At 38.4% G+C, this 6,829-nt stretch overlaps 1 protein-coding gene across 1 annotated transcript in view; it reads left to right on the top strand.

The window, feature by feature from the left end:
* The first annotated feature begins 610 nt into the window (after nucleotides 1–610).
* ITGA6 (integrin subunit alpha 6) overlaps nucleotides 611–6,829 on the top strand; it is a 101,639-nt gene continuing 95,420 nt past the window's right edge. The window contains exon 1 of the mRNA XM_027878508.1: nucleotides 611–681. The gene's annotated coding sequence lies outside the window, so the exon portion shown is untranslated. The remainder of the gene's footprint in view (nucleotides 682–6,829) is intronic.

Genomic DNA, 6,829 nt, shown 5'->3' with positions numbered 1-6,829 from the left:
AAGAGTATCAAAAAAGGTATTCTGGATGGAAGCTGATCTAGGCTGACGGAAGTCATGCTGTGTAATTATCCTGATTTGAAACAGTAACAGAAGAACAACTAGGCAAAGGGCATGTGGAAAGTTTTTTTTTTTTTTTTTTTAGATGTTAGGCCAGCAGAAACAAGTATACCTGAAAGCAACAGAAAATCCATGTGAGACTGGCAAATATGTTTGAAGTTTGTGGAGAAATACTGAAAAAAGGACTGTCCTCTGCAGTGATGCTCCCTGACTCCTGTATTGATTTACAAGTTTGTTTTTTGTTAAGTACTGCATTTCTCTATGCATAGTGGGAAATGGAGTAGAAATGTAATGGTATTAAAGTCTCTAACAGTTGAGCAGAGCCTAATAAAATTAACCACAAACTAAAATCTGCTTTATCTTTGAAGAATTGTTTTTAAATAGTAAAGAACAAATACTTTCAATGAGAAATTTGAAACTGGTACCCTAATCACTGTCAAGTGAAGCTGTTAGAAAAACTGTGGTCCTCACTTTGTTTTCCTAATAGAAACATCTGGAAAAAGTACTATTAGAAACGGCTGGAAGAAATGTGTTATCAACCCCTGCTACTTCACTGCCGTAAAACTAATAGGGAAGAGCAAAGCAGATACAAATTTCTAGGCTTTCCTCCCTGGAAAGGCAGAGGTCAGTAAATTGATGCTTTGTAAAGTGATGCCTCGTGTTACTCTTTAGAAACTTCTTTGCGTGAGTTCCTCAGTTTTTGTCTGGCACAAATTTGCAAATAAGTTTTTCTTAAAATGTTAATATATTTGACGACACTGACAAGATAGAGGGACTTTATATGGCCTGAGACACTGTTTACCCTGTGTATTTGAAAGGTCAGTGCTTTTCTGAAGCTCAGAGAGATTCAGTTTAGCACAAGCAACAGGGGAAGAGATAAACACAGAAGAGATACAGAGAAAAAGAGGTAAATAGCAGGAAGTTAAAAACAAACAAATCAAACCCACCAAGCCCCCCAAACCCAACACTCTAATCCAAACAATCCATCTATGAAGGAAAGGAAAAAACCCCCAAACCACCACCCTATGTTTTAAATCTGTGTTTCCTCTATTTTAAAGGTATTTTACAAATTAGGTTTTAGATTTTTTTTTTTCTTTTAACCTTTCTTGACTTGGAAGAAATAAATCTTTGTTGGATACCGCAGTTAGAAGGGACATATTATAAATTACATCATCAGTATTTTATTTTCTAAGATAATATAATTTTAGATGAACCTAAGGAACGACAGTCAACGGTTTAATTGGCATTGTGTGCAAGGTAGAATATACAAACTAAAGGTTACCATGAGGTCTGCAGCTATAATTACCATTGACCAAAGCAGACTTTTCATTTAATCAGCCCCCAGAGAAATAGTGTTGCAAGGGTAAAGGTTACCATTTTTCAAGAAAGATGTCAATATGGAATGAAGACTGCTTACAATTTTACAGGCTGTCTTGTCTCAGCTGTGCTTGAAATCTGATAGAGCTGGACCCTTTAAGTATGAAAAGGAACTGTATTCAACTCATTCCTACTAAGAAAACCACCACCACCCTCAACCCCCCAAAACCACAGAGAATTTTAAAGTTGGGAAGTGGCTTTTAAATACCTTTAATGCTTCTTCACATTCTAGTGATTTTTTTTTTTCTTTTTTGATATAAACATCTAAAGAACTGATGGGGGAAAATGCTGGAAGTACAGTAGTATCCCTGATATAGAGACAGCTGAGATTATTTGGGATGCTAAATTTACAGCCTTATAAATCTGGGAAGAGAGAGGTTACGGCAATTTTATGTCCTTAATAAAGGCTTCTTAGCTCCAAAATATGCTTCCCTCCTTTCATGGTTAGTTCACATTTGTTTATGATGAGAAAATTCTGAGAAGTCGTTTACTAGATACTTTCTAGTGTTGAGGTAAAGGTTGATTGTTAACTTGAGGCTGAGATATATAAGCTTGAGAAAATACATACTTTGACCAAAGTCCTGTGCAGCCTGAGCATAGAAATACAGATAAAATCATGTACACAAAGAGAGTAACTTCTAGCTGTGAATACAGGGCATTAGGGAGCAAAAATGTTGGAGAGTCTTCCACCTTTATTTAAAACTGTATCCATAGGCCCCGTGCAAATGGGATGTCTGACAACTTGCATTAATGAACTGAAAACCTTTTAAGTGGCTCCAAGATAATTTTGTGGCATGGCTTGATTCACATAAAATGGACGAATCTAAATATTGTCTAAAATTAGACTTCATCTTCTTTCTCTGCGGTTTTTGTTTGTTAGTTTTCATACCTTGGGATGAGTGTGATAGTTATATGAAAGTAGAAAACACAGGAAGGAGGAGGCACATTTAATACCATATGCAGAAAACCCTTCCTGCTCCTTCCAGGGAAGTGCAGTTGGGATGCTGGAGCAGCTGAGTAATTTCTGGGCTCTGGTGTCCCTTGCAGTATTTGGGTGCTTGTCCCCCAGCAGGCAGGGGTCGTGTCATGACACCATGTGAAAAGCACAAGGGTCACTGCTGCAACACCGAGCCTCTCTTCATTTGCCACTGATCAGGAAATCTACCTCTGCCCTTTAGTTGTTGCTGTCACCCTTCGTTTCATGTCTCCTCCTTCCATTTGTGTGTGGTTTTGTCCACTTTCTAGAGCAGGATAATCTAACACCTAGGTAGTGCGGACAGGAGTTTGCTCTACTGTGACTTGTTCGTGAGGCAATTAGCACAGTGAGGCCTCAGATTAGTGTAACAGCTGCTATCTTGGTGAAGACCAGACGCTTCTCTGTGGATCTCCCGAGTTAAAAGCATAGCCCTCTGTGGATCTCAAGTGCAGTAGCTGTCAGGCTTGAATTCTTGTCACAAGGAGGGGCAGCACAGCTGAGTGATGGGCTGCAGTCCTGCAGCAAATACAATAGTAGTGGCACTAAGGAGCTGCTACAAGGGGCCAGTGAAGGAAAGCACAAGTACTGCAAATTTATTTGTCTACAATGTGGGAAAATGTGGTTCCTTGCATTTTAATCCCTAAAAATGTATATCTGGGCCATACCCAATCTCCCTGTATCTAATTTGTTTCAGATCTCAGTGATTCACAAGTCACTTTCCTTTACACCATCTGATTTTCAAATCAACTACAAGATTCAGGATGTGATAGGGAAGATCTTAAATGTTCACAATGAGCTCAGCTTTCCAACTTTCAACAAGCTAGAAATACATATATAAGACAAAACATGGAAGTCCTACAAATTATCAGTGAATGCCTGTGTTCTTTTTTACAGGAAGTATGCTTTGGCTTACACATCCCTCTCAGTACAGAGTTCCCCAGCAGTCTCGCTGGACAGTTTGAAAGTGATTACCTTGGTAACGCCACTTCCCACGGCCAAAAAAGCTTCAGGCAGCTTGTCTTAGTATTGCCTTTGTGCTCAGTTCTCTTAACAATTTCAGTGTAAGTCCCTAATTATCCTGCTTCAGAACAACTTTCCTTCTCTCCTGCTGGAGCACTTGAAAGGGTGCAGCAAAATAGAATAAAGCAAGGATTTAAGTCTCTGAAACTTGTTCAAAATCAAGTCCTGATAACAAATCAAAATGATTTACAGAAGAAAAAAATTTGGGTTATCAGTTTCCTGCTGCTACATCCTCCTGTTTTACGGTAGTATACACAGACACACACACTTGCTCTCTTCCTTTAAATCTCAGATAGGAATACAAATACGGTGCCAATTAAGAGTATAATGCTAGAACTACTAGACCCAAAAAGGGTGTGGCTAAGTGGGAGTAAGACAATGATCAGCTGCTTTTACTTCTGAGTTCCTCTCGTGGTCTGGTTTTCAGATGTAGAGCTTCCAAAATTGTACAGAGATCAAAGAAACAGTATCTACTTGATTCTTCTGAAAATCAGGTACTAGTTATTCTGCTGCATACTGTTCCAAATACTGCTGTCCTACCTATCTTATGCCAATGACAAATGTTTGTTTGTCCCAGGATTGTAAAACTTCAGTAGAAAAGCTGCAAAGGTGAGGAGATTGCAGTTTGTGATCTGTACCTCAGGGGCAGCAGCAGGATGCTCCTAACCCTGTGCTAACTTGCCCTGCTTCAAGGATTGATGTGGGACACTTTCTTAAGTTAAATTTAAGACTTTTGTAGTTGCTTTGCAGTTGAATTCAAGGACTTGCTTTATTAATAAAAACAAACTCCACACTGAAGTAGCTCTTACAACTGAGGAAAATGCTTCTGTGCATCATAGGCCTTGATATCACCTCACATTTAACTGCTTATAGTAGAACAAAGATCAGTGTTTCAGGATCTGTTGTAGTTATTCCTTGTGGACAGAAAGCGGGGAACCTTTCGTTAGCCTGAGATGGTACTATTTACATAGGTAATGTCTAGTACTATGGCAAAAAAAATATTAATATTTTTAGGAAAAGTCTTGCTTGTCTTTACATTATTAAGAAGGCATATATCTCTGTTAGAGAAAGAAAGTTATTGCTAAATGCTTCTTTTGTTGTTGATGGAAATTCCGTGTTCAACTGTGATGTGTCAAGTAAAAAATCTGCCATTCCACAATAGCTGTCTACAATATATCCTGATGACAGTGAAGCCAAACTAATCTGCTGCATTCAGGTCAATATTTGCAATTGTTTAGAGAGTTTCTTTGATGGACATTTATATAAATAGTGGTTCATTGTCCCTTAAGTGGATGTCACCTCCTGAGAGACATAATCTCCCAGGGGGAAAAAACAATCATGGCAAACCTATAATCGGTCCATAGACTGAGAGACATTAATTTTCTTTTTGTTTCACTGTGAATACCTATTTCGTGTGCCTGACACCGATTTCTGTTTTTTATTTACGTTCTGTAATGTAGGATTGCCATTTGTGCTGGTTTTTAGTGGAGTTTGGGATGGTTAAATTTCACACATCAATCCTTCATACAAAGAAGAAAGAGACAGAGACATGTATATGTATTTTTTTGTCCACAATTGTTATCGGAAATTAATAATTTCCCTGTGAAATACAGTCAAGTTTCGAAATCAGAATTATATAGTTAAAATGCTAAGATACTAAACATTTCTGTGAAATTCAAGAGTTTGTATGGACTTGTGAACTACAATTGTGAATTAGTCCTATTTAGATATGGTATGAAAGAGCTGCCAGTATGTTCAGCTTATCCTTAGCAGCTTCCCTGTCTTCTCAGGTCTTCTGCCAAACCCTTCCATAGTGCTAACAAGAGCCGTCTGTGCTCTTTCTCTTCTCTAATCTAGGCATCTGTAAATCACCAGGCTGTTCAGTGTTGAAACCAGATTACATAGCACAGCAATAGGTGATACATTTCTGTATGTGAGCATTTATTTAAGAAAGAACAATGTTTGGTTAACAGTGTCTTACTGTGCACTTCAGGAAATTATCTTTGCTTTGCTAGATTACTGATAGGTTTAACCCTGTGCTTGTCAACTACTGTGCTTCATGTAAAATAAGTAGTAGCTTCACATTCTCTAAACGTTCATTTGAAAACTTATCCAAATAAGTGTCTTTACTCCTAAATACCTTTATGAGACAAGAAAATGTTGCTTCTGGCTCTTCTAGTTTTCCATTTTTAAAATTAGTTGTGTTGGGAAACTTCTCAAAAAACTTCCATCTACATAAGTGGATTTTATTTATAGAAGAGTGGAGTTGGTCTCCTACAGGAAGGACAAATTTTTCTGTCAGAAACAAATAAATAAGCAAATTAAAACAAGGAAAAGGTCTATTTTGGCTGTCCTTACTAATTAAAGAATGAAAAGGCAAAAGATGGGCAGGGGAAGGGAGATCAGAGTTTTTGATTTTCTGTTTGGCTTCAGTTTCTGTTTTTCTGGCTCAACGTTAGGAAATCCTCTTCCTGTGCCCCTAGTGTCACGAAAGAGCAAGGGGAGAAATCTCGGGGTCACAGATGTCTGTGGAAATGGTATCAACTTCTACCAGCAATGAGCAAGTGATTTACAATGCTCAAGAGAGAGACTGACCTGTTAGCCCAAAAAAAACACTGAGAGGGAAGAGCTATTATGGCCGTTTGAAAAAATTGTCCTGAAACCATCCTTTTTCTTTTGTGATGTGAATGGTTCAAGCTTTAGGAGAATGAATTGTCTCCTGACAAGCTTGCCTGTCAGTCTGTAATGCCGGTAACATCCAGCCCTAAGGCAGCCCATCCTCAGCCTCCTGTTCTTGCCGTGCTGGCTGCAGGCTTTCCTCGGGGGCTCAGTAAGTGGGCAAGGCTCTCAGGAAGCAGGACGGCGTTGTTATTTGTGTCTGCTTGACTTGCTGTGTAACATGTTGCGGATTTGTAGGTCGCTTCTTACACTCTAGCTTGTCCTTCTCCCTCAACCTCCAGAACTTTAAGATGCCTGAAGATTTCACAAATGCATTGTGTGAGAGAAGAATACTCTCCTGTTGGTGGGAAATTTAGGTCAAAGTTGGGTGTCCCCTGTGCCAGAGAGGCACAGTTTCTGTGCCTTGTGATGCTTGAGTTTCTTTTGCAATTTTACTTACATTTAGTAACTGAACAGTCTTTAAAAAAATAATTAGAGTTAGCAGTGGTTTCTTTTTGTATACGTGTCTCTCTGTGTGTGATTTGTTTTGTTTAAAGCTACTCAGGAAATAATTATTAAACAAAATTTAAAACAAAACATGTTTATGGCTTGATTATATACAGAAGCACAGCAGAAAGTGGCAGAATAAATAGACAAAAATGAGACTGGATTGATTAATAGCAGTAGGGTATTTATCAAGGGTAGATTGAAAGAAAGGAAGAAAGAAAGGTAGTTTACAAT

This window comes from Empidonax traillii, unplaced genomic scaffold (genome assembly GCF_003031625.1).
Source record: "Empidonax traillii isolate 1590-97213 ecotype Southwest subspecies unplaced genomic scaffold, ASM303162v1 scaffold42:size1813164, whole genome shotgun sequence".
In the NCBI taxonomy this organism is placed as follows: domain Eukaryota; kingdom Metazoa; phylum Chordata; class Aves; order Passeriformes; family Tyrannidae; genus Empidonax; species Empidonax traillii.
This window is presented reverse-complemented; position numbering and strand designations above follow the sequence as displayed.